This window comes from Oryzias melastigma, linkage group LG14, assembly GCF_002922805.2.
Source record: "Oryzias melastigma strain HK-1 linkage group LG14, ASM292280v2, whole genome shotgun sequence".
Taxonomy (NCBI): domain Eukaryota; kingdom Metazoa; phylum Chordata; class Actinopteri; order Beloniformes; family Adrianichthyidae; genus Oryzias; species Oryzias melastigma.
The window spans coordinates 8,731,896-8,747,168 of record NC_050525.1 but is presented as its reverse complement, the minus strand read 5'-3'; the positions used below and the strand labels follow the sequence as shown (position 1 = coordinate 8,747,168).

At 38.3% G+C, this 15,273-nt stretch overlaps 1 protein-coding gene across 1 annotated transcript in view; it reads left to right on the top strand.

The window, feature by feature from the left end:
• The window catches only part of gabra3 (gamma-aminobutyric acid type A receptor subunit alpha3), a gene marked incomplete in the record, with an annotated part of 167,556 nt that overhangs the window by 57,057 nt on the left and 95,226 nt on the right, over nucleotides 1-15,273 (top strand).

Here is a 15,273-nt window from a genome sequence, read left to right as displayed (position 1 = left end):
AATTGAAAAATGCATAAAACTTAGAATTATGGCCTAGAAAAACTTCCATAACAATCCACATCAATGAGGTCAAACCCTCATTTTCTGACATTTGTTTCCCTCTTAGCAAAATGCACTTGTCCCCAGCAGACCGCTGCTCTCGTCCATTCGCAGCGTTTTCCCTCCTGCATCTCCTGCACTTTTTTCCCATCTGTGGGATCAAGTCAGCAGAAAAGGAAAACTCCAGCAGTCACTTTAATTCCCGCTCCACAAAGAAACTGTGCAGGTTTGCACAGATGATAAGGTTCGATGTTTTAGCTGAAGAGATGATGGCGTAAGTCTTTTTCAAATTCAGCATGAGAGGGAATGGCTCCTCAGAGCTGGGAGAATAGGGGCCGGAAATCAGAGGACTGTGACAGGGATTAGCCCAGTTTGCTTTGTCATGGTGCCACTTGGCTCTGCTTGCTTATTAGGAGCACACAGCTCTTGTAATTGCCAATATTAAATGGAAAAATGAGTCCAGAAGACCTGGCCAAACCTGGCCAGATTGTTTTCAAAAGAATGTCTCCCAGCCTAAAGAAACACATGAGGATACAGCATATGAACGTCCAATATGACTGTGTTGGACTGCTGGTTCTTTTTAAGGCCAAGAGGGATGTCCTGATCACATGATTCATTTAGAGTCCCGTTCATTTTAGTTTATAACGCCCAACCCTGTTTGCAACTTGTAAAAAACTGACATTGGGTATGTCCGAATTTCCACCCTAATCCCTAACTACTAAAAAACTATATAGCTTAGGACTATATAATGCCCTGGATATAGCAATTCGGACACCATGCTCACTATTTTACTTTTTAATTATTTTCAAACAGCAAGTTTGACATCATTGATTTCTCAAAGTGAAAATCGTATCAATACAAGCATTTTACGACGTCTACTTCAGATGTCACTGTGTTCTGATAATGAAAATGTAGATAGTCTATTAAAAAAATGACATTTAAACACCTTTTTTCTAGAAAAACTTTTCAAACACAATGCATTGTGGTCTATATTAGCCATTCGAGTGAGCATCTCTTCTGGGAAATTTCTAGTGCACTGGATTTTGGAGTTGTAGATTTGGACAGCACTAGAAAATGACGAGCATACTATATAGTGAGTAATGAAGGAATTTAGACGTACCCTAGAACATGTTTGTAAAATGCTACATGTTTGCTTAATTAGAAGTGTTAACCATGCTAGCATATTCACAGTAACTTCCAGCCTTCTTTGTGACACAAAAAACAGGTGATACTGCACTAAAACAAAAATTAATGTGACTATGCTAACTATCAACCTTATTAGAAACATGTAAAAAAAAAAGTCCAACGCCGCAACACGTTTGCCACGTTAGCATACTTACAATAACGCCCAACCTTGTTTGTAACTTGTAAAAAACAGACTGACATTTTGACAGAGCGCCGTGTACTTCTAAAATTACTTTGACTTCAGTAACACAACAGGAAATAATCCTTATATAAGGCGCTCTGGATTATGAAGTTACATTAATTACATTAATTAGTAATGACAAAAGGGTGCACCAACAAATAAAAAGTATGCTACATTTAAATAACTGGATATGAAGATATTAGAATATAAACTCTGAACTTGTAAAATTGTTTATCTAATTTATCAATAGTGCTTAACTCTAGTTTAAATGATCTTTCTTTTTCCAGGGCTGCTCTGTTTATGCATTTAATTTATTCATACACTTTTTATGTGTTTATTGCCTTTGTATTGATGAGTCAACATTTTTGTTGATGAGAGCTTGCAGTTCAGTATGTATTTTTGAGTGTTTTTCTCCTGGGGGGTGAAACCTTAAGCTGATATGAAGAGAGAGCTGAAGAGATTTAGTCAGATCAGTTCTTGTATTTCCCGTAAGCAGATCTTTGATGTTAGACTGACTCCAGGATAGCATGTGATGCATTCAGGCCCCTCTGGAAATCTTAATCTATCAACTCATAGATGATTTGTGAAGCGTTTTGCGTCAGAGTGATCCTTTTTTAATGTGACATCAAAGCCGAAAAAGAAACATCAATGGTACACAGATTTATAGATTCATACAAATCTCTGCTTCCTGAGGTTCTGACTAGCATTTATTAACAAGTGATTAAAAATAATCATAACATGGTTTGATTATGATTGGCTGCAGGGTATCCATTATTTAAGGCATAGTGTAAGACATTCTATTCACATAGCTTCAATGTTCAATATTATTGTTGAACTGTTGGGAAACCAGAAACCCACAACTCAAAGCATGATGACATGATGTCCCACAGTTTGAGTTAAATGTTGATCAAAATGCTATCATTAGTTAATGAAATTAATTGTTTGATTTTTGATTAATGATCTGTTATTAGTGAATATCTGTTGCAGTAAAAGCAATACTTTTTGAGTTTTTTCTTTAAAACAAACTTTTACTTCATTATCTAGACAAAAACAAGATCTAAGAGGTGAACTTTCCCTATTTGTATCACCTAACATGATATTTAATGTGCACTCACCGACCACTTGGTTTGGTAAACTTTGCTAATACTGGGTTAGACTCCCTTTAACCTGCAGAACTGCTTTAATCCTTCATGGCATAGATTCAACAAGGTACTGGAAACATTGCTCAGAGTTTGGTCTACATTGACTTGATTGCATCCCACAGTTGCTGCAGATTTGTCAGCTGAATATCCATGATGCCAATCCACCACATCCCAAACGGGAACTATTGGGTTCTGGTGACTGTTGAGACCATTAGAGTCCAGTGAACTCATTGTCATGTTCAAGAAACCAGTCCGAGATGATTCCAGCTTTATGCTACTGGAAGTAGTATCAGAAGATGGTACACTGTGGACGTATTTAGCAACAATACTCTGTGCCGTTATAACCCTGCTTTATTGGCCCAAAGTGTGGCAAGAAAATATCCCCCACACCATTACACTACCACCACCAGCCTGAACCGTTGATACTAAGTAGGATGAATCCATGCTTTCATGTTATTGACACCAAATTCTGACTCTACCATCCAAATCTCACAGCAGACATGGAGACTCATCAAACCAGACAACGTTTTTCCAATTTCTATTGCCCCATTTTGGTGAATCCGTGTGAATTGTAACCTCAGGTTTTCCTGTTCTTAGCTGACAGGAGAGTCACCCGGTGTGTTCTTCTGCCGCTGCAGATCATCTTTAGCCCTCAATATAAACTTTAAAGACAACAGGATTTAAAGTCCTAATATTTGATTTAATATATTTTTTGTGACTATGATAAAAGCAGGAAAATTCCCCCTTAAATTGCACATTATCAGAAATTAATTGACTTTGTGGAGCCAACCATCGGATGGGACTGTCAGACAGTTATATATAAGTTGCAATTATTTAGCTAGAAGTTTTTTTTTTTTTTTTTTCAAATTGTGTAAAACGTCCCTGCCTATTTACCTAAACAGGAATAACTTTACAAAGTTAATTTAAGAGTTAATTCATTTTAAAAAATACCTTTTTTATTATTTATGCTTTAATTATTAAAGACAAAATACAGAAGATGACATTCAGAGTCCACGTCTTTATACAAACTTTTCTCTGAAACTTGATTGTGACTCTATATCTAAACTTTCTCAAAAAATGGATTTAGGGGAAAAACGTCTTCATGAAGTACCTGCCAGAATTTGGGAATAATCCTCCAAGTGTGCCAACGTTTGCTGAATATCTGCATATCGGTGCTCCTCTGTCTGAGCGCTGCCATCTCTTTGACGGTCGCTGATGCTATCAGCAGACTTCAAATCGGCTTTGCAGCACAACAGGAAGGAGTGACTTAACGGATTAAGGTGTCACAGACAAATCCTCTTTTTAAGGGTCCGCACCTAAAATTTTCTCAAGGCCCTCTCGCATTGACATGTGGAGCCTAATTAAGAGGTTATTCCTAACGATCTATGTATTTCATCCTAAGGAGAAGTTAAAGTGAAGGCCCATCAATCCTTAACTTTCCGTGTTCCCGCCCCAATGCACCCCCCGCTCCTTTTATAGAGCCAACACTTAACAGGCGCGGACAGTCAGACCGTCTTGTCGTCTATTTTATTTGTAATCTATTGCCAAGCTTCTGGCTAACGTGGCACATAATCAATAGCTATAAGCACGAGAGTGCTGTATGTACACTTTGCAAAATGATTGGCTCTGAAGTTGTCCAGGCTCTATCTGCCCTCTCTGCCTGTCTCCCATGAATTATTCAGCACGCAGGAACAGAGGGGCATCACTCTGAGACGTGACCCGGTCAACAGATAACATTCTGTTTCGGTAGTGTTGTCAAGGTTAATACGACACAGGTCTGGACAAGGGTAATGTATTCAGGCCGGAGCCTCTTTGTCGACTGAATGACCAAGAAAACAGTTTCTTCATGCAGTAAGAGGAGACTCCAGGGCTGAGTGGGTCTAAGATCCCCATGGAACAATGTGGACAGAAAGGCAGGGTGTCCTGTTTAAAGGTTTTAATAAAGCTAACAGGATAGATGGTACAAGACCTTAAATGTTGCATTGTAACCTGTTCCATAGTCACATGATCTTGTTTTACCAAAGTAAATAAGAACTTTTACATGTTGTGTTTTAATGTCCTTCATGAAAGGACTGCAAACATTAGAAATATGCACACGCGTCTTATTTTAGTCTGTTATTGAGTCACAAGCACAATTCTGAGGCATCACCCATGACTCATTCTAGACTAAAAATTACAGACAAATCCACAAACTTTAACAATATTAAATGAAAACATGTTTTGAAAAGTAAATTTCATTGGAGGCTACAAAGCTCTGCAGATATGGTCCCATCATTGCTCTTCAGGGACATAACGACTGTGGCTATCATAGATCCTTTTTATGTGAATACACGACAGAAGGAAGAATTTCAGGTTCCTCCAAATATATCCTAAGTATGACACATGATGCTCAGGCGGAGAAAAGTTTTGTCAGGTTGAAGCTGAAAAATGTATATCTTGAAATAGTTTGGAAAACAATTCTGTCCTCTCAATCGCTCAAGGACAACAGCATAATGGTTGCAGAAATCATCAGGATGACCAGCCTACGCATAAACATCTCTTCATCATCGCTCATGTTGATCTCACTGTCCAGATAAAGGAGAAAATTCTATAAATATGGAGTAAAATGGAAAATGATTGATCATGAGTGCCTGAGTGCCTACATAGAGCTGCTCTTGTGCATTTACAGGCGCAAAGGTGAGAGGCTATTTAATCTCTGGGATGGATTTTCTATATTGTGTATGCTATCACAACTTTTTGCATAAAAATGTTAATTTTTATTTGTAAACTATTATTTTTAAGATGTATATTAAAATGTCCAAATTTTACATTTAAGTTGTATTTAGATTGGAAACATTTGCTTTGCTTAAGGTGAAAAGGAGTTTGTTTCCCATGATTATCTGAAACACACTTTTTAGTCCCAATTAGGGCTGAGCGATACTTAGCATTTGGGTATCGATTGGATTCCAGTGACTCAACTGGGTACTTTTTGAAAATACAGAAAAGTTTTAAACAAGAGTGGAAATATTGATATTTATCTGTATTCATATGATACCGATACCAACTTTAGATCGATACTATCAATATTTTGGATCGATCTGCCCAGCACTAGTCCAGATGCACCCAATCGGATACCTGTCCAGGATCAGGAATTGTTCTCTGATCCATCTCTTGAGGGTGTTTCGGGTTGTTTCCAGGTGTACTGAGCTCCAGTTTGCTCTGATTTCCTTCAGTCTGAATAGGCTCCGTACTCGGAGCTGAACAACTGAAACAAAAAAACCCAGAAGATGACCTATAAGTGATGTATTCTTAGTAGCAGAGCAACAATAAGACACAGTGATGTTTCCGCAGCAAAATATACAATTTCTTTCCAAAATATGTTTTGTAATCCTTTGTAGGAAACTGAAGAATTCTATGTTGGGACTTGTTTGTATAAAAATGAAACGTTTGGGTTCAATCGACATCCTATTGGAAAGACACTTTCAAAGGGTTATATGCAATTTGCACATTTTTTCAACATTTTTTTTCTTTTTAATATAACCTTAGACTTTGAAAGTTCCAATCAGTACAATACTTTTGTATTTATTTATTATAAAGAATGAACACAATTGTCAAACTGCTCCACACAACATAAAGCGATTAAAATATGTTTTTCTGACCTAATTTAGTGTTTCTATTCTGAAAGATTCTTTCCATTGCAACAATGTCATGCAAAATACATTTATAGCTAAGACTCTAATTTGGTGGGCTCCACAGGGGTGTAGTGGTTAGCATTCTCACCCAACAATGAGAGGGTATGAATCCCAGCGGGGTTATTCCTGTGTGGAAATTGCACATTCGTCTCATGTGTGTGTGGGTTTTCCCCAGAAGCTCCAGTTTTGTCCTACAGTCCAAAAACATGCTTCATAGGTTGATTAGTGACTCTTAATTGCCCCTGTGTTAGTGTCTGGTTGTTTGTGTCTGCGTGGCCCTGCAATGGACTAGTGACCTGTTTAGGATGTATTCCACCTTCATCTAACAGTAATAGGCTCTAGCAATGCTGTGACCCCAAAAGCGGGTTTAGAAAATGATTTAAATAGATGCAAAGATTTAAATTACAGTTTTTTCTCAGTTCTTTAACTTCAAAAGGTATTTTCCTTTTTAGGCCACCCTCTGAATAAGAACATTCTGCATGGTTACGTAAAGGCTCTATACATTTTTAAACAGAAGATTTTAAAAATCACTCCAATGTTTAAAAACATGGAGGACATATATAAAGAAAATTGAGCTCAAAATTGCAGCTGTGAATATCGTTGTGAATCAGGAGCAGATTAAAAAAAAAAGACGTTGGAAAAGCTTGTAGTTGTTACGTAAAATCTACAATCAGAAGGCCGCGAACTTCCTGCTCCGCTCTATTCTGGTGCATCCAGTGGTAGACAACTTGACCCATGTACATATTTGTTTTCCTCATCCAAGGAAATCTGCCTCAAAACTGTATGGCTGGATTGCTCCAATATTTTGTTGCACCTGTAACATTAACTAGGGGTTGTGAGGAGCTGTAAGCTAGCAGGAGAGCGTCTAAACTAAGACGCCAACAGTCCCACCTAAAATTCTGAGGCGAATTTTTGATGATCTCCTGCTGCTCTGCAGAAACTGTCCTGGAAAACCGCACCGTTTTTTGACTTTGGCTAAAAAACACCGTTATCATAATATAAAGACCACTGGGAATGCATTTAAAAAAATGATCAGTGTGACTTTTAAGCTTTAGGGTCATTTTGATCCCAAAGTTAAAGAGTATAAAACAGGTTATCATAAGTGAGAATCACACCCGCAAAAAACAGATCGTGTCTGCAATTTTTCTTTTTTGTGCTGGATGGACATGAAAACACCCTAAAGTTTTTCCAAATGCTTCATTTTCATGGGAAATATTTCTACCAATTTGACAACAAACAGCATATGAGATTCCAATAAGTTCAGCAAAGTATTTCCAAATTATACATTGGTGCTTTACGTGCAGAAAAAAAAACAAAACAACAGAAAAAAGAAGTAAAACACACACAAATAAGTAATGACAAACTGAAATTTCAAAATAAAAACAGTCAAAGGGACCAGAGGAAAGAATTTTGGATGTTACATCTCCAGAGCTGCTGAGATGATTAAAGCTAAACCCAGGACTGATCTGCAGCAACCCCAATAAAAAAGGCACATGTTGAAAAACGCAAAAGAGATGGCTGATCAAAAAGCTGTCAACCTTTCTGTTCTGTTCATTAGTGGGATTTGACAACCGCAGGTCAATGAAAAAACATTACAGCTTAAAAATTTGGGTTTTTTTTGTTTGTTTTTGCACATTGCTGCTATTTGAACAGCATTATCTCAGTTAATGATACTCATTTCAACTTCTTATCAAAATAGTACGATAACAATAAAACACTTTTTGTTTCTGAAAAATTCTAAGCATAACTTTGTCCACTTGTAAATTAAGAACAAACATGTCAAAGCTGCTGAAAATGTTGATCCCAAACATCAAACCTGCATCCATTTAAAAAAAGGAAGCGAAAGGTTGTACTTTCTTTCTTTGAGCATAGCTTAAGGTCTTCTTGTAGCATTTGTAGTTCTTGATCTTTGCATTGATCCCTTTTCTATTTACAACAACTTCTAGTCAATAATCAGTTAATAAATTAGCAGCCGTGCCAAGAAACTGACTGAGAAAAGCCTGATGTCTTTAAGTGCAGGCTAACTGCAAACAAGTATTGAGCGGCCCGGGTGGGGCTGGCACGCAGACAATCATCTGACCACTCAGCTAAAGCACCCGCCCTCCCTGACGCGGGACCGTTTCATTGATCTATATTCTAATTACTTTAGAGTTTTGGTCAATTTTCAATTGATACAGGGAGGATCTGATCAATGAGGTTCTAAGTCAACAATTAACACACCGCCCGAGCAGCCATGAATCAAATGAAAGCGAGAATGGGATTCTCAAGAAATCTCTGAGGCTTTAAAGCTTTGCATGATGGAACTTTAAAATAATACAAGTTCATGAAAATGTTGCTCCAACTTCATGTAGGCTGTTTGTTTGTGTGTTTGGGAGAGGCTCACTTTCAGTGAAAGGACTATCCATATCCAGCGCCACCGGCAGCATCCACCCCCATCTCCCTCTGAGGCTGAGTTGGTGAAGCCTTGACAAACAAGCCATTCAGTACAGATTAAGATACTTAAGCCCAATGCAGCTCTTTCTTCTTCAATCTGTTTAACTTTAGGATGTTAGACTGTCAGCAGCAAATGTAGCTGTTAGAAAATATGCTTGTGGGATTTCAGGTGTTTGTAATTCCGTGGAATTAGGCAAATTTAAACCTTTAATGTGGGAAACTCCTTCACACATTTTAGAAGATACCATCAAATGAGTTTTATGGAAACTCGGGGATGAAAATTATGGAAGCAAAAAGAGATAGGAGCCCGATAAGGTGATACGATCCATCGGCAGCACAGCTTTAATTCCTACCGCGGGCGTTTCACAGGCAGAGCAGTTCTGTATGCCAGAAGTTGTGAGATCACAAGTTTATTTGGAGGGAATATGCAGAGTCTGCAGGAGTTTTTTTATTTTGATAATAAAACGTTTTATTTGTCCAATTATTGTACAGGAGATGGACACATTATTTCTGCTCTGGCATTTTTGTTAATAGTTCAAAAACATGCAGGAAAGTTAGAGGTGAGAAAGATGTTGGAACTAGAATTTTAGATTGGCATAAAGCAGGGATGGGCAAACTTTCTTATTCGAGGGCCAGAGGATGGGACCAGTAGCAGATTTGTGGCATGTTTTGGTAAAATAAATATTTAACACTGTATCTGGACAAAAACATGCCTTAATATTAAATATAGATTACTATAAAACAGAACATTTTGGAGTTTTTATTTAAAAAAAGTGTTTTGTTTTTCTTATTATAGTATAATTTTCATTAATGGGTCGGTGTCCCTCAGGGAAATGCTGCATGCCTTCCGGTGTTGGAATTATCGGAAAAATGACTCTCCGACTAGGAAATCACACATGAATATCAGAAAAATAACAGTGCAGAATGGCTTTCTGTGCCTGAACAAAGGTGATTTCATTTGTAGTGCGCCATCTATTGGGAGACAAATGAACTACAGGGAAAATAAACATTAATATGGGTTAGCAAAATCATTTATTACAGTTTAAGGGCCGCATGTGGCCCCCGGGCCGTACCCATGGCATAAAGAAATAAGCAAACTGTTTGACATTAGATTCCAACATTCTGGGCTGCTTTACATTCGAGTAGGGGCTGTGAATTGACTTTGCTCCACTTAGTTTTGTTTGCAAGCCTTTTCTTTTGTGGGAAAACTTCCCATATTTTCAGGAAAATTCATAACAGGGTCCGGTCACCGCAATGTCCATAAGCTTTCTGATAATAGTTATCTTGCTTATACCATTGCCACTTACGAAATAAATAAAAAGATATTAAATTATTGGTACTTCAATCGTTATTTTAAACATTTCGCACTCACATGACAAATTGTAGCTTTTGTACAAAAACAGGCCAGAGAGAAAGTTTCCCTTCATTTTTATTGTCTGAACTGTTTAAAATTTTTAGGTTTTAACTCGTAAGAGTAACTTGTGAGCACAAAACACATCAACAGTGAAATGATTTGGACCCCAATGAACACAGGCACAGAATGAGTAACTAAAGGGTTTATTTGGCTCAGGCAGAACGAAGAATTCTGGGGTGACAGCCTCCGCTCATCAGTGGGCGTACAGGCATTGGCGGTGACGACTCGTGGACGGTGATCAACAGATGGTGCACCAGTGGAGGTGGAGGGGTGCACGGCAGAGGGCTGACACTGAGGGTGGGGTGTGAGGATCTCCTTCAGGCTTCAGAATGAGAAAATGGCAGGTGGCAATGGTGCTGGGGCAAGACTCATGGATTGGAAAGTTGCAGTGCAGGGAATTTCTCAGAGACATATTCACAGGTCAGTATCAGGTTCTCATGAACAGGGTCGCTGCTCCAAGGAAGAGATGAGACAAACGGACACAGACTGCATGCAGACATGACAAACAGTACAAGCAGAACTCAAAAGAATTTTGTCTGCAGTAATACTCCAAAAAACAAAGATACAGCCAAAAGAAACAAACGTGTTTCTGCACTTACATAGTCCAGGTGAATACTCCATTCTGATTGGCTGCTGGGCGTCTAAAAAAGAAGTTCCGGTCACAATGTTCTGAATGAGCAGACTACTTCAAAACGAACTTTTCCTTCATGATCTGGACAAAGTCAAGCGGTTAGAGGTGAACTTTCTCTCCGAACTGATGTTTATTTACCCTATCAGGACGATCAGCTTATAGAGCGCTTTCCTTTGCCCCTGCAGTCGAGGTCACTGCTGCTCAGCGACAACGGGCCGCATGACCCATGAAATAGTCTAGCATTTGTGAAAAAGTGACCTAAACCTAAAAAATAGGAAGAATAAAGCACTAAAAATGGATTGAATATTTGTTTCTTTTGTGAGAGACCATGTTAGAAGCGGGATCATGGCTGATAAAGTGAGCATTATCAGAAATAACACAGACGACCGTCTTCGAATAGATTGATTCCTGTTTACTGCTGCTTATGCTGCACCACCCTTTGTTTGACTGAAGTTTTAGACACAGACTTTCCTTTTGTAAAGAAGATAAACAGCAAACTGCCTCCGTCTTTCCTCCATATTCAGATTTCCACCACTTGCCAAAGACCAAAGGCAGAACACCGGATTTACTAAGATCCCTATGCAAGAGCACCAGATTGTTTGGACAGGCAAATTTATTACCCGTGCTGTTTGTTTATGGCTTGCAGGTTATCAGCTGAGAATGCTTGCACAATTGATAACGGGTACACACAACAGTATTTAAATGAGGATTCAGTGTGGGCTTGATGAGTTTAGAAGGGGAGCTTGAAAACTGAAATTTGAAGAAACTACATGTATAAATAGACGCATTGAAATAAATTATTGTGGGTATTTGTGGAAAAAAAAAGGAAAGTAGGAAAGATCCCAGTGCTGCAGAAGATGGACAGAATGTACATAACCTGCAAAAGAGATGCATCCAAGTTTAGAAGTGCAATACTGCAATAAAGAGAAAATAAAACAAATCACGCCTGTACTCATTCAGATTGTAACAGTGAACAGGCGATACGTCTTAATAATCTTTGCCTCTGGCGTTCCAAAACACGGGTAGAAAAGATGCGTTCTCTCTGTTACTCGTCTTGCTATTTTCTCTTCCTTGTTGCAACAGTATCTGGAGCTGTTTCTGCACAAAGTAGTGTCAGTTAACGTCTGTATTTCAAGCACGTGTGGCATAGTTGCAAATCTTTTGCTGCAACCTTTTATTTATGTTTAACAACTTCATTATTTTTTCCATTTAACACACAGTTCAATATGCATCTGGTTTGCACATTAATGCAACATGAGTTTGCACGCACTCCCAAGTTTGAACATGTTTTTAATCATGCAAATCTTAAGTAAATCAGACCCTTGGTGGAGCTTCTTCATTCCAGCTGTTTTCCAAGGCTTGAGTTCTCAGCCTACAGCGAAATCCTCTCCAGAGTTCAGTGTCTGACCGGAAGCCTCCACTTGGTATGACATTTCCAAATGCCTCCCTGGACTAGAAGCAGCCAAAGCCTGTCTAGAGGGAAGCACATGCTTACAGAAAAGTCATTTCAACCATTTGCATTTGCTATTTTATTCTATGAGTTGAGGACTTAGACCTAGATCAGTTAGCAAATTGATAATTCACTCTTTTAGCTCCCATATCATTATCTTACACTCAAACACCCAAAAAAAGCCCCAATTTTGGACCATTATTACAAAGCTCTGCTTCATTTCAAAGTTTTTACTGGAGTTTTTATGGACTCAAAGATTTAATTAATGGGCTTAAATTGTATTACATGAATAAAGATGAACCGAGGTTAAATCGTTCGATCGCAGCTCAACTGTTCCTCAGCCTGTGCGTCTAATCCAGTGAATCACTGCAGCTCACAGCCACCTCAGTTATAAATATTTGAAGATTAATGCGAATAGCTGGACGACTGTTAGGATATTCTGTTACATCCATGTCATGTGAAAGAAAGTGGGAAGATTCTCCCTGAGACTCCCAAAGACTCGTGTTATAATAAATGCTCCAACCTTTGAAAACTTTGATCATTTTGTCTGATTTAGATATCTCTCGTTTGTGACTGTATTTATATGACAAAGCAAAAAAATAGAATCCCATCTCTATTTAATAGAAGGTTTTATATTTGTAAAGCTCCCAATCTCAAGCACTTGAAGGTGTCGCAGCACCTTTTATTTAGGCCAGGTGTCCTTTGCTTCCTAATGCAACCACGATCAAACTCTCACTTCACGCTTGCTGTCTTTTTATTGGCTTTCCGTGCAGAGATGGGACCTGCTGGCCTCTCAATGCCCACAAACATAGGCAATTGTTCCTCAGCTTCAGGTAAAACTATTGCAGTTCTGTGAACCCTGCAAGTAACTAGAAAACATTCAGGCCACTTCGGAACATTAGCTTTACAAACTAAAACACAAAAGCAACTGTAGATCTGTTTCTTTGTGCAAAAAACAGTTAAAAATAATAATATTGTCCTATGTAATGGAGAAAAGCTGCTGTTTTGTGCTTAATAATTACAGCTCCTGTTAAAAAAAACACTATGAATTCACCTTTATATTTCTAAAGTAAATGAAAATCATCATTACAGCACATTTCCCCCCTCACTGTACTTTCATACATTTACACTGTTGTAGGTCCATAATCAACTTTTCAAGCAGACTACCAGATTCGAGAAGCAGCTTTCTGCCAAATTCAGCTCCATAATGACTTCTAAACCAGGTATCTCCAACCCTGTTTCTTGTGAGTAACTGTACTGCTTGTTTTGCAGTTATTGCTGATTAGCTGCATTGAGTGAGCCTAGTTTCTGATTGACTGAGCACACCTGATCCAGGTGAGCAGTAGCTACTGAAGCAGGCCAGTAGATAATCAGGACCAAGGTTGAAAACCACTGTTCTAAACAAACAAAACCATGCAAAACAATTTTTTTCCATCGAATTTCTGGGCCATTGAAATGGTGAATCTCAAAATCAAAAACACTGAAATATTTAAGATAGAAAATAATATTTCTGTGCATCAAATTTTGCTATTTGAAAAGTAAAAGGTTTAAAAATTCAAAGAAAAAATTCAATGTTTAAAAGATTCAGAATATCATGGAACAGAAAAACTTCCATACAAGCTTAAAAATGCTTTCATACATTTTTTTGGTAATAAATATATTTTTGTGTTTCATGGACAACAATTTGTACATATTGATAAATCAAAGAAATTGGTTTTTTTGTTTTTTTACAGCACAACAGACGCACTTACACACTTCACCAGGTGAACCAACACTCTCGTTGTTATACCATCTTATTGACCTCCTTGGCATATTGACGATAAGTGTTTTCAAATTTCAGGGCTCAGGGTTTCTTTACAAAAAAAGAAAAGCTACAAAAGAAAATAAAAATATTATTTTCTTAAAAAAGAAAAAGAAATTACCCAAAAAAAGTAACTCAGAAACTTTGGAAACCCACATTTTAATGTTTGGAACACGATTACTGTTAATTTTTGGGATAAGTTATGATTGGCTGCACGATGGAGTAGTGGTTAACGCTCTTGCCTCACAGCGAGAAGATCCTGGTTCTGATCCAGACTGAGCCTCTTCTGTGTGGAGTTTCCATGTTATCCTCATGGTTGTGTGGGATTTCTCTGGACACTCCAGTTTCCCCCCACAAACCAAAACATGCGTCTTCTGTAACAGACTGTCAGCCTGTCCCTGATACTGTTGGGTGAAGGAGATAGGCTCCAGCAGCCTTGTGACCCCAAAAGGGATTCAGTGGTTTCTGAGGATGGATGGATGGATGGATGGTCTCCTTTAAGCTTTCAATTGTATAATACAATAAACTAGGATGCTCTGAATAGGTTTTTTTTGTCCTTTCCATTAAAGTGAGTTAGATTTACTGTGGTCAATAAAACCTGAATACAGAACCTGTAAAGGAAGTGCATTTGTTGGCCGTAACCCCAAACTGAGGAGTAAAACCTGAATTCAAGGAGTCTTTTATTAGAATGCATATTGATTTAAATTTCAGTGCTGTCCATCAGTTATAGATCTCCATCATTTTTTAAAACAACTCAGAGCTTTCCAATCTTTGGCAAGATTCAGTGTTTTGCATTGGCGTGAGAGTCTCAGGATAGGGCCAATGAAATAAAAAAAGGAGCTTGCACACAGACACAGCCGACAGCAGCAGTGCAGATGGTAAATCAGAGCTTTCTTTAAGGTATCTGTGGCAGCTTTAGCATCAGCAGATGAGAGATGTCCCAGGTGGAGATAAGACGTGCGCCACCAGCTTGTTATATTGTTGCCTGCCTGGAAGCGGCAGAGCAGTGATCTTAATGTTGCCCAGAAGCTCTTAACAGCATCCCATCTGCAGTGTGTGACACCAATCCCCGTCTCCCCTGTGTTAGATTTCGTTGGTTCATTAATCAGAATTTTTGCTACAGAGACATAGTTTTTTTTTTTTTTTTAAGAAAAGCTTCTCAAAAAGTCTGTAGATTTGATTGATAAGTTGGTTCAGTTTGCAGCATCTGATTTGTCAGTAATCCCACAAAGAGGATGATGATTCAGATGATACATATGTAAATCCTCTAATCTTTCCTTTGCAATTGTTTAAATGCTTTCTGAGCTAAGAAAAGTCACCGGATTG